Raw genomic sequence first — 11,785 nt, forward strand, 5'->3', positions numbered from 1 at the left:
CTCTAAGGAGAGATTCTCCCGAGACGCGCACCGGTCGCTACGGGCCTGGCACCATCTACGGCTAAGTAGCCTAATTCAAGATGGACTTGGACGCGACGCGACATTTCGGGATAAGCGGATCCTCCAAAACACGACATTTCCCTGCGGCGGAACCGCGGGATTCGGTGCTGGGCTCTTTCATATTTGCTCGCCGCTACTAAGGAAATCCTAGTTAGTTTCTTTTTCTCCGCTTAATAATATGCTTAAATTCAGCGGGTAATCACGCCTGGGCTGCGGTTGTCAAAGAGTTTAGATTTCGGTAACCGTGGCCGCGCCGTCTCCTTTGCCGGCTCTTTTCTCACTCACTCCCTCCCTCTTTCTCTCTCCCTCAACGGGGAGAGATGGAGAGAGGAGTGAGAGAGACAAAGAGAGAGAGCGAGCGTCGGGAGAGCGGCAGCGCCGGCACAGCGGCTTCGCATTGTACACGGAGGAGTGGCGAAGAGACGTGTTGTTTGTGACGACTCTTCCACGCGCGGCTCGCAGCCGCTAATAGGAGGAAATGTAAGCCGATCGAATCTCGTTCGAGTTGTCTGCTTACAAACAACGAATAAGATCGGCGCGGATCGTGTCATCTTCGATCGCCGGGGACGCGAGATATATTGCGAGCGAGTGTGCGTGTACAGGTACATCTCTATCACCCACATCCTTCAAATTTTCTCTCCGCATATCGTGTGTTATGCACGGATATGGGATACGGGGCGAATCGGATTCGACGAGTACACGACGACGCGTGCCGGTCCCCTATATTCGTTTTCGAGAATTTCGTGGACTCGGACACGCGGTCGGCTCGCGATCCACCCGCGTTAAGGAGGGTTCTCTCGCTCTTTTCTCTCCGCGTACCGCCGGGCGACGACGCACCGCGGTTCTCTCCTACCGTTTGCGCGGAAGGTGGCACGCACCAAGACTCGCGTAAGAGGCGCAAGCGCGCGCTGGCGCACCGGGAGACCGCGAGAAGGATAACGCAACGTGTGTGCGCGTGTCTTCTACTCCCTCTCTCCTTCGACATTCTCCGGGCGCGCGCGCGCAGGCTTTCTATCTTTACTTACTGCGTGTGTGCGTACGCTGCTCTCACTCTTCCTTTTCCTTGGTGTTACTTCAGACGCCAAGGGGCCGCCTCTCGGGACGGCTCGTCTCGGGCGAACGTCCAACGATCACTCGTACACCGTTTGCGCGAACGGGCACGGTGGCCCGGCGCGCAAAGGCGCAAGCAGTTTCGAGGTACTAAAACGACCCTTAGCCATGCGTAGTCCGGGAATTGTATCCGTGGACCGCAATGTACGTTCGAAATGTCGGTGTTCATGTGTCCTGCAGTTCACAAGTTGACGCGCAATTAGCTGCGTTCTTCATCGACCCACGAGCCAAGTGATCCACCGTTCAGGGTAATCGTTTTGCAATTCTTGCGTTCAACGAACGCTTCGTCATCCATCTTAGTCTCCTCTCCGAAAAGAGAGAGATAAAATCGTTGGCCCTTCGATCAGCCTGGCCGCGCGCGTCCGAGCACGCGCGCGGACCGCCACCACCGCTGGGGAAGCTACGGCACAAAAGTTGATTCGTGATCGGAGCGTCTCTTCCCCGTGTATATAATATAATATAATATTTGGAAGAGCCGGGGCGGAATGTTCTTTGAAGAAACCGTCGGACTTGATCGGGTGATCCGTCCTCTCGCCCGTTCGTTCGATAGCCGCGCGTTCGCGTACAAACACGCTGACCGCTACCCCGGTGCGGGGAGGGGCGCGTTCACTAGCGTTGCAGACGCACGGACGGGCGTAGATTACCACCGGTACGCGCTAATGCCGAATCGTAACCCTGCGTTTGGCAAGAGCGCGATCGGGAAAGCGTCTCTGCTCCGAATCGCATTCATGTAATTTTGCAATTTGCGCAACGAGCCTCAACGGGTCGCGCATGACGCGACGCGACGCCGGTTGCGGCTACGAAGCTTAAGGAGAGAGTCTCAGATAATCCTCTCCTCCTCCATCCCGCTCGCACGACACCGACCGCGCCGAAAAAGGCCGACGGCGCTCTGCTGCTGGCTTCCCTTCTCTCTTGGGTCGTCGCAGGGACGCGCGTTGTCGTAATAGTACATGCGGCATATAATCCGTCAATTCCACTTTACTTTCATATCTGTTTTGTTTGACTATTCAGTCACCGACTGCTACGAGCGCGCGTCCAAAAGACTCGAGACGCAGAGCAGGACCTCCGGAACGTTAATGATCCTTCCGCAGGTTCACCTACGGAAACCTTGTTACGACTTTTACTTCCTCTTAATGATCAAGTTTGGTCATCTTCCCGGCAACATCGGCAATGCCGAGACATTGCCACGCACCAGTCCAAAAACCTCACTAAATCATTCAATCGGTAGTAGCGACGAGCGGTGTGTACAAAGAGTAGTAATCAACGCGAGCTTATGACTCGCGCTTACTGGGAATTCCTCGTTCATGGGGAACAATTGCAAGCCCCAATCCCTAGCACGAAGCAGGTTCAGCGGGTTACCCGGGCCTTTCGGCCAGGGAACACATGCTGATTCCTTCAGTATAGCGCGCATGCGGCCCAGAACATTTAAGGGCATCACAGATTTGTTATTGCTGTAACGGGGTCACTTTTCGCGAGTGCGTGGATAAACTCGGTCGGGATCAGGGCTCGTGAAAAGGTGAGACACACGAAAGATTTAGATATTGTCTTTATTTGCCTCTTCCGGCAATGGTCGATTTACAATAGTGAGCGCGCGGCGGATGATGCAGCGCGCTAGATGCAACGGGCGTTCGTTATTCGGTGCGCGATGTTCGATATATATCGAACCGCTTATAATATTCGTAACCGTGTTTATTTTGACGGCACGCTAGACGCGCAAGAAATCGGGCGCGGTCGGTCGGCGCGTGTACGGCAAGGCCGTGTTTATTTTGACGGCGCGCGAGACGCGCAAGAAATTGGGCGCGGTCGGTCGGCGCGTATACGGCAAGGCCGTGTTTATTTTGACGGCGCGCGGAATAGAATGAACTATTAGGCGGTAGATATTTCGGCGCGATAATTATAATTATAGTATTATAATATTAGGATTAGTGTGGTCGCGGGATTAATCGCGTGTTCCCAGTGGTCGGGGAATTCGAGCGGAGATCGAGTACCCTCGACCGGGCGGAGAACTCTCCGTCCCTGCTTCCGTTCGCGGAGTGGAGGAGAGCGTGTCGGAGTCGAGAAAACTCGACGGGGCAGCGAACTCGCAAACCCACGATCCGGCTAGCTGGAGCGGTTGAATGATAGACCGTAGTCTCGGAGAGCGGCGAACACTCCGCTCTCGTCGAGTCGGTCGGATCTGTGTCAGGAGTTCGGAGACTGCACGGAAGCCGAGAATGCTCGGCGGAGGCTGCGAACTCGTCAACCCCACGTTCCGTCGTTGCTACGACTGTTCAGGATCGGTTTCTGGTATCTCGGAGCGTACAGCTCGAGCGGATTCAGGAATCGTTCTGGTCCCGAGATGCCGAAACGCTGTCTTCTTATACCCGAGCGTCTATCGGTAATTGCGTCGTTCGCCCCCGGGTGGGGATAACGACGCGTTGTTTTTCGGCGGGTAAATTACGGTAAACGCGTCGCTTCCCCTGGGCGAAACGACGCGGAGTTTCGGCGGGTGACGCTCGGGATCTTCCGGCAGCGCTCGGCTATGCTCGGTCTTCGGCGTAACGGCGGCCGTATAACGGCCGCCTGGTTGTTTATCACAACCGCGGTGTTTGAGATATTAAAAAAAGGGCGCTAGGCGCCTCTGCCACTGCCCGGCTGGTGTTCGCCGGGCGGCAGACTTCCGGCTGGCTACGTGCCGGGTAACGATGGGGGGTGCATTGTTACATCACCCCCCCGCCTACTGTGCCTGAACTTTGAGGCACTCGCTTCGTCTACTCTAGTTTCCTGCGGTAACGCAGCTTTCCGGCGTTATCGAACCGCAAGGTCCAACGCCCTTGCGGTGTGCGGACTTTGTATCGCCGGGACACGTGAACCGCGAAATGCGGGATCGGCGCTAGGAGTCCCGGTTGTAATTCCACCATGATCGGCGGTGGCGGCGCGGGGCCCATCGGGACCAGGATTTCGGGCATGGGGGGGGCGGGTGGTGTTTTCCCCGTTGCTTGCTCCTCTGGCTGTTCCTGGCCCGATGGCGACCTTGGTCGCTTGGCTGTCGTCCTTATCGGTACCCCGGCGTGGCATCGGCGACGGCAGGCGGATAGCGGTGGCGGCGGTGTGGCCAGCATGGCCAGCTTCCGCTGGTTCGTCCTGTCGGACCGCTGGATGGCGGTGCCGACTTTTGGCGGCCGTTTTGCTGATGGCGGCCGTGAGATCGGCGGTGCTTCTGGCACGCCTGTGCCATACGGCGGCTCGGGCTCTCCCAAGATCTCGTTAATTGCTTTTAAGATGTCTTGCTCTACGCTCATCTTGGCAGCTTCTGAGCCCGTAATCTTTTCCGGTTGCCTTCCTTCCTTTGGATTTTTTGCTTTTTAATCCGTGGTGGGGTTGTTTTCCTCGTTTTCATCTTCGTCTTCCTCGTCATGATATTCGTCAATATTGATGTTATTGTCGTCTGGATCCTCTGTGTTGTTGTTATTGTTGTCGGTGTCTGTGTTGTTATTTTCGCCGGGAGCGGGTTTCAGGTCCTGGATATGTGTATGACGATACCATTTCCCCCGTTGGCTCCGGAGATCGACGATTACTGGCGAAATAAACCGACGTACTTCCAGCGGGCCGATGAACTTTGGTGCGAGCTTTGCATTAAATGCGTTCGCTTTGTTAGAGAGCGGGTAATTTCGCTTCCAAACGTAGTCGCCTAGTTTTGGTCGCCATTCTCGCCGTCGTAGATCGTAGTATCGCTGCTGTCGCTGGAATCCCCTGGCCAGATTGATGCGTACGACCTCCTCGGCATCCTGTAGTCGTTGTCGGACGATGTCAGGTTCTGGGGCCTCCGTAGGTGTTGGGAGGGCGGGGGCGGGCGGAACTAATTCGCGGCCGTGATTAAGATAAGCCGGCGTATATCCGGTGGCATCGTGCTTGGCGGTGTTGTACGCAAATTGTAGCGCATGGAGATGTTCGTCCCACTCTCGGTGGTCGCGGTCTACGTATTGCGCCACCATTGTTTTTATTGTGCGGTTGGTGCGCTCGACGGGGTTACAATGCGGGCTGCGGACGGGTGCCGTACGATGTTCGATATTAAAGGCCTTGAGCCTCGCGGTTAGTGGTGCGGACTTGAATTGCGTCCCGTTATCTGATATAATGATATCGGGACGGCCGTGTCGCAGGATTATGCTTTCCGTGATTTCGCGTGTTACGGCCGGTGCCGTGGCTTTTCTGAGAGGCGAAAGTTCTACCCATTTTGAGAATCGGTCTTGCATGACTAGTAGCCATACATGCCCTCGGCGTGATCGGGGAAGCGGTCCTACTAGGTCGACCGTGACGTGTTCCCAGGGACGGCTAACGTGTGTCGCATGCATTTGTCCCGCCGGTTTTTGCTGGAGTGCCTTATGCGCTAGACATTTGGTGCATTGCCGGACGTAGTTGGCGATTTCCCGCAACATCCCGGGCCAGTATAAATTTTCGGCAATGCGGGCGATAGTTTTCGCGACCCCCCCGTGTCCGGCCGTGGGGGCGTCATGGTACTGCCGGAGGATCTCTCCGCGCTGCTCGCGGGGCACGCACCGCTTCCACTGTTCGTCGGCGGATGTTTCTTTGAAGTTCAAACTGTGGAGGAGGTGCCGGTAGAGCTCGTTGTTCGTTATTCGGTAATCCGGGTGCGCGGCGGGGTCGCGCCGGACGTTGTTCAGTAAACGGTTATACCAGCGGCAACGTATCGGTCGTATCGCGTTTACTTCCGGTTTTCGTGAGAGCGCGTCGGCTACCCGGTTTAGCGCTCCCCGTCGGTATTTGATTTCGTAATCAAATTGCTGGAGCTCGAATAGCCAGCGAGCGAGTCGTCCTGTCGGGGTTTCGAGTTTCTGCAACCACCGTAAAGACTGATGGTCTGTGATGACGGTGAAGGCGTACCCCTCCAGGTAATTTCGCATTTTCCGTATGCCCCAGACGACCGCCAGACATTCGAGCTCCGTGGCGCTATAATTTTTCTCGGCGCCGGATAATGTGCGGCTCGCGTAGGCGATGACGCGTTCGCCATCCTCATGGTATTGCGTGAGGACGGCTCCTAGCCCGCTGGTACTCGCGTCCGTTTGTAAGAAAAACCGGCGGCTAAAATCCGGGCATGCGAGTACGGGCGCAGTGGTTAACGCGTGTTTTAGTTGTTGAAACGCGGCGGCTTCTTCCGCTCCCCATGCCCAGCGGGCGTTCTTTTTCGTTAACTGCGTGAGGGGTGCGGCTAACGTCGAGAAGTTCTGGATGAATCGTCGGTACCATGACGCCATCCCGAGGAACTGTCGGATTTGTTTCACCGAGCGCGGTTCGGCCCAATTTGCGACCGCGCTGACCTTGTCGGGGTCGGTGTGGATGCCGGTACGGTCAACAACATGCCCCAGGTACTTCAGGTTGTCGACGCAAAATCGACATTTGTCGGGGTTTAACCGGAGGCGGGCTTGACGGAGGCGGCGGAATACTTCGGCGAGCAAGTGTAAATGTTCGTTGAACGTGCGGCTAATTATTATTATATCGTCCAAATACACGAAAACGTTCGGTTCGAGTGCGGGTCCGATGACGGTATCGAGCAGGCGCTGGAACGTGGCCGGGGCGGAGTGCAACCCGAACGGCATCACCCGGAACTGCATTAAGCCTTTTCCCGGTACGGTAAAGGCCGTGATCGGTCGACTTTCGGGCGTCAGAGGTACTTGCCAGTACCCGTTCTTTAAGTCGAGCGTGGTTAAATAACGGGCGCCACGTAGTTTGTCCAAGGTGGCGGTAACTTGCGGCAGCGGGTAGGCATCTTTCTCGGTGACCTCGTTGACTTTCCGAAAATCGATGCAGAAGCGGTGCTTCCCGTCCTTCTTCCGGACGACCACCACGGGCGAGCTCCAGGCACTTCGAGACGGCTCGATTACTCCCGCCCTTTCCATTTCTTCGACCTCCGTGTCGATAATGGCTTGCATGGCCGGGTTGCGTGGCCGGTATCGTTGTTTGATTGGTGTGGTTCGAGTTAATCGGATCTGGTGCTCGACCAGCGGAGTCGGTCCCGTGACTGTCCGGAATTTCTGGAGTTCGCTGTTCAGGAAGTTTCTCAGGCGGTTTTCCTCTTCTTTTGTCCGTTCAGCCAGGCCGCTGGTTTCCCCGCATGTCGGCGGGCGGTGCCGGGCTCGTCGCTGCCGGGGCGGAGTGATCGCGAGCCCCAAGCGGCCCCACAGATCTATCCCGATTAACGCTGCCTCGCGGAGTGTCGGCAGGATCCAAAAGTCGTGGATATACGTCCGTCCCTGCAGACATACCGGTAGTCGGACCTTCCCGAGGGTCCGGGCGGCGGTACCGTCGGCCATCTGTATTTGGCCGTCTTCTTCGCTGGGTGTGATGCCGAGTTCCTTCATTGTCGCGACGGTTTCGGCATTGATGAAGGAAACTTCCGAGCCCGAGTCTAGTAGGGCTTCCACGGGGTGCCCGTGCACGGTTGCTGTAATGTGTGGCCGCGGCGTATATCTCACTTCGTCCTGTGCGTCCGGGATGCGGCCATGGTACTCCCGGCGCGTCTGGCGTTTCCCGGCAGTGGATGGCAGTTGGCGGTCAGTATGCCGTCCTTCCCGCACTGCGAGCAGAATCGCCGTGGGGCTTGCTGGCATTGAAACCGGGTGTGCCCCCGCTGTTTGCAACGCCAACAGCACTCCTCCCGGTTATATGCGGTCGCTACGGTCGGTGTTGTAGCGCTGTGCGGTCTTCGGTTCGGCTGTTCCTGCTCGATCCGCTCGAACTCCGCGGCGTCCTCGAACAATTCATTTAATTCGTGTACGTCCCGGCGCTTGACGTACTTCTTGTATTCGGGCCGCATATTTGCGTAAATTCGCGACAGTCTTTGGTCGCGGGTGAACCCCTCCGCTCGGCGTATGAGGGTCATCATTTCGTCCGCGTACGGCGCGAATTTTTCGTTCTCCCCCTGTTTTCGTTCGGCGATTTGTTGTTGCAGCTCCTCATTATACCGTGGGGGTAGATACCGCCGCCGGATGGCGTTGCAGAAGTCCCCCCACGTCCTCCAGTCCTCGCGGTTATTACGCGCCCAAGCGACGGCCTCTCCGCGTAGGAGCTCGGACAGCCCCTTCATGAGTTGCTCGCCGGAGTACCCGTAGTCTGCGCGGAGGTCGTCCACGCGTTCTAGGAACGCGATGGGGTCGCGTCCGTCGAATGGACGTCCCCATTTCCGTAGATGCTCTAGCATCTGTATGGTTGCGGATGGTTCGCTTTCGCGTCTTTCGTCGCGGTGTGTGCTAGGCGGCGCGATCTCTATGCGTGGGGGCGTCCGCGTGTTTCGAGCGTCTGGGCCTTGGGCCCCAAATTCGTCTGGGTGTGAGTCTATGTATTGGCTCATCCGGCTGCGGATGACATCGAGTGTACCGGACGTTTCGATGCCATGTTGCAGGGCTATATTTATTAGTTGCTCTTTCGAGAGCGTGTATAGCCAGGCCTTCATATCGCTTGGTTATCGACCACGCCGTTAGAGAATAGAAAAAAAATCGTGTGTCCCGGACGGTCCTACTGTTCGGGCGCCAATGTAACGGGGTCACTTTTCGCGAGTGCGTGGATAAACTCGGTCGGGATCAGGGCTCGTGAAAAGGTGAGACACACGAAAGATTTAGATATTGTCTTTATTTGCCTCTTCCGGCAATGGTCGATTTACAATAGTGAGCGCGCGGCGGATGATGCAGCGCGCTAGATGCAACGGGCGTTCGTTATTCGGTGCGCGATGTTCGATATATATCGAACCGCTTATAATATTCGTAACCGTGTTTATTTTGACGGCACGCTAGACGCGCAAGAAATCGGGCGCGGTCGGTCGGCGCGTGTACGGCAAGGCCGTGTTTATTTTGACGGCGCGCGAGACGCGCAAGAAATTGGGCGCGGTCGGTCGGCGCGTATACGGCAAGGCCGTGTTTATTTTGACGGCGCGCGGAATAGAATGAACTATTAGGCGGTAGATATTTCGGCGCGATAATTATAATTATAGTATTATAATATTAGGATTAGTGTGGTCGCGGGATTAATCGCGTGTTCCCAGTGGTCGGGGAATTCGAGCGGAGATCGAGTACCCTCGACCGGGCGGAGAACTCTCCGTCCCTGCTTCCGTTCGCGGAGTGGAGGAGAGCGTGTCGGAGTCGAGAAAACTCGACGGGGCAGCGAACTCGCAAACCCACGATCCGGCTAGCTGGAGCGGTTGAATGATAGACCGTAGTCTCGGAGAGCGGCGAACACTCCGCTCTCGTCGAGTCGGTCGGATCTGTGTCAGGAGTTCGGAGACTGCACGGAAGCCGAGAATGCTCGGCGGAGGCTGCGAACTCGTCAACCCCACGTTCCGTCGTTGCTACGACTGTTCAGGATCGGTTTCTGGTATCTCGGAGCGTACAGCTCGAGCGGATTCAGGAATCGTTCTGGTCCCGAGATGCCGAAACGCTGTCTTCTTATACCCGAGCGTCTATCGGTAATTGCGTCGTTCGCCCCCGGGTGGGGATAACGACGCGTTGTTTTTCGGCGGGTAAATTACGGTAAACGCGTCGCTTCCCCTGGGCGAAACGACGCGGAGTTTCGGCGGGTGACGCTCGGGATCTTCCGGCAGCGCTCGGCTATGCTCGGTCTTCGGCGTAACGGCGGCCGTATAACGGCCGCCTGGTTGTTTATCACAACCGCGGTGTTTGAGATATTAAAAAAAGGGCGCTAGGCGCCTCTGCCACTGCCCGGCTGGTGTTCGCCGGGCGGCAGACTTCCGGCTGGCTACGTGCCGGGTAACGATGGGGGGTGCATTGTTACATCGCTCAATCTCGTACGGCTAGAAGCCGTCTATCCCTCTAAGAAGATTTGTTTGTACGTTGGTAGTAAAAACCCGCCAGTCAAAGCGGGGGGCCTTCGCGATACCATAAGGTACGCTTATTTAACAGGCTAGAGTCTCGTTCGTTATCGGAATTAACCAGACAAATCGCTCCACCAACTAAAAACAGCCATGCACCACCACCCACCGAATCAAGAAAGAGCTATCAATCTGTCAATCCTTCCGGTGTCTGGGCCTGGTGAGGTTCCCCGTATTGAGTCAAATTAAGCCACAGGCTCCACTCCTGGTGGTGCCCTTCCGTCAATTCCTTTAAGTTTAAGCTTTGCAACCATACTTCCCCCGGAACCCAAAAGCTTTGGTTTCCCGGAAGCTGCCCGCCGAATCATCGGAGGAACTTCTGCGGATCGCTAGCTGGCATCGTTTATGGTTAGAACTAGGGCGGTATCTGATCGCCTTCGAACCTCTAACTTTCGTTCTTGATTAATAAAAACATTTTTGGCAAATGCTTTCGCTTCTGTCCGTCTTGCGACGATCCAAGAATTTCATCTCTAACGTCGCAATATGAATGCCCCCATCTGTCCCTATTAATCATTACTTCGGGGTTCAGAAAACCAACAAAATAGAACCGAGGTCCTATTCCATTATTCCATACACGCAGTATTCAGGCGAAGGTAGTCTGCTTTAAGCACTCCAATTTGTTCAAAGTAAACGTAACGGCCCGACTCGACATTCAGTAAAGAGCACCGCGACGAGATATTATTGGGCCGCCCCTCGCGAGGCTAAGCCCACCGGCAAGACTTCCCACATCACGCCGGTTAAACACCGCGAGCGGTGAACCGAACCGGCGTATCGTTATTTTTCGTCACTACCTCCCCGTGCCGGGAGTGGGTAATTTGCGCGCCTGCTGCCTTCCTTGGATGTGGTAGGCGTTTCTCAGGCTCCCTCTCCGGAATCGAACCCTGATTCCCCATTACCCATTACAACCATGGTAGGCGCAGAACCTACCATCGACAGTTGATAAGGCAGACATTTGAAAGATGCGTCGCCAGTGCTGGGACCGTGCGATCAGCACAAAGTTATTCAGAATCACCAAAATAAACGGTGGACGAACGGCGAACCGCCCGCCACCGATTGGTTTTGATCTAATAAAAGCCTCTTCCATCACTGGTCGGGACTCTGTTGTGCACAGTTATCCAAGTAAATGTGGGTACAATCTAATGAACCATAACTGATTTAATGAGCCATTCGCGGTTTCATCTTAATTCGGCGTGCACTGAGACATGCATGGCTTAATCTTTGAGACAAGCATATGACTACTGGCAGGATCAACCATGAAGCTTCGTGTTCGGTTACTCGCGTGGAGCGGTAACTCGCGAGCGAGTCCAAAGGCCCGCCGCTATTAAGCTCTTACTTCTCGCGCCGCCGGTCTTTATTAGCCGGTCGGCAACACTCTCTATCTACTACTCTACTACTACTTATTACGCAACACACTTTATGCGTGCGTCTCGTCTTCGTGAAAGGAGCGAGGCGGTCCGTGTATATAATAAACCTCCTGCTCTCTTACTTCAAGATCATTCTCCATTTTATATTATGTATTATAAAAGATCATATTTATTCTCATTCTCTCAATGTAAACGCGGGATTGGGAGGACCGCGCGATTTACCCTGACGCTAGATCGACGATGCCGATGCTTCGACGTCGAGGATAAATGTGCTATCGTGCTTTTAGCACGCACTTATATTTTGCTACGGCGTACAAAGCGTGCGGGAAGAACGTTGTAATCGTCCTTCCACGCCACTCGTATCCATGGAGTAAAC

General features: G+C 55.4%; 1 non-coding gene across 1 annotated transcript; it reads right to left on the reverse strand.

Annotated features, from left to right (window-relative positions):
- Positions 1-1,266: 1,266 nt before the first annotated feature.
- LOC138937974 (5.8S ribosomal RNA) lies at positions 1,267-1,421 on the reverse strand. Its single transcript, XR_011447622.1, has one exon. It is a non-coding gene; the product is annotated as a 5.8S ribosomal RNA (ribosomal RNA).
- Positions 1,422-11,785: the final 10,364 nt, after the last annotated feature.

The sequence above is a fragment of the Polyergus mexicanus genome, unplaced genomic scaffold (assembly GCF_030449975.1).
Source record: "Polyergus mexicanus isolate NDT 795.1 unplaced genomic scaffold, iyPolMexi1.0 SCAF_11, whole genome shotgun sequence".
In the NCBI taxonomy this organism is placed as follows: domain Eukaryota; kingdom Metazoa; phylum Arthropoda; class Insecta; order Hymenoptera; family Formicidae; genus Polyergus; species Polyergus mexicanus.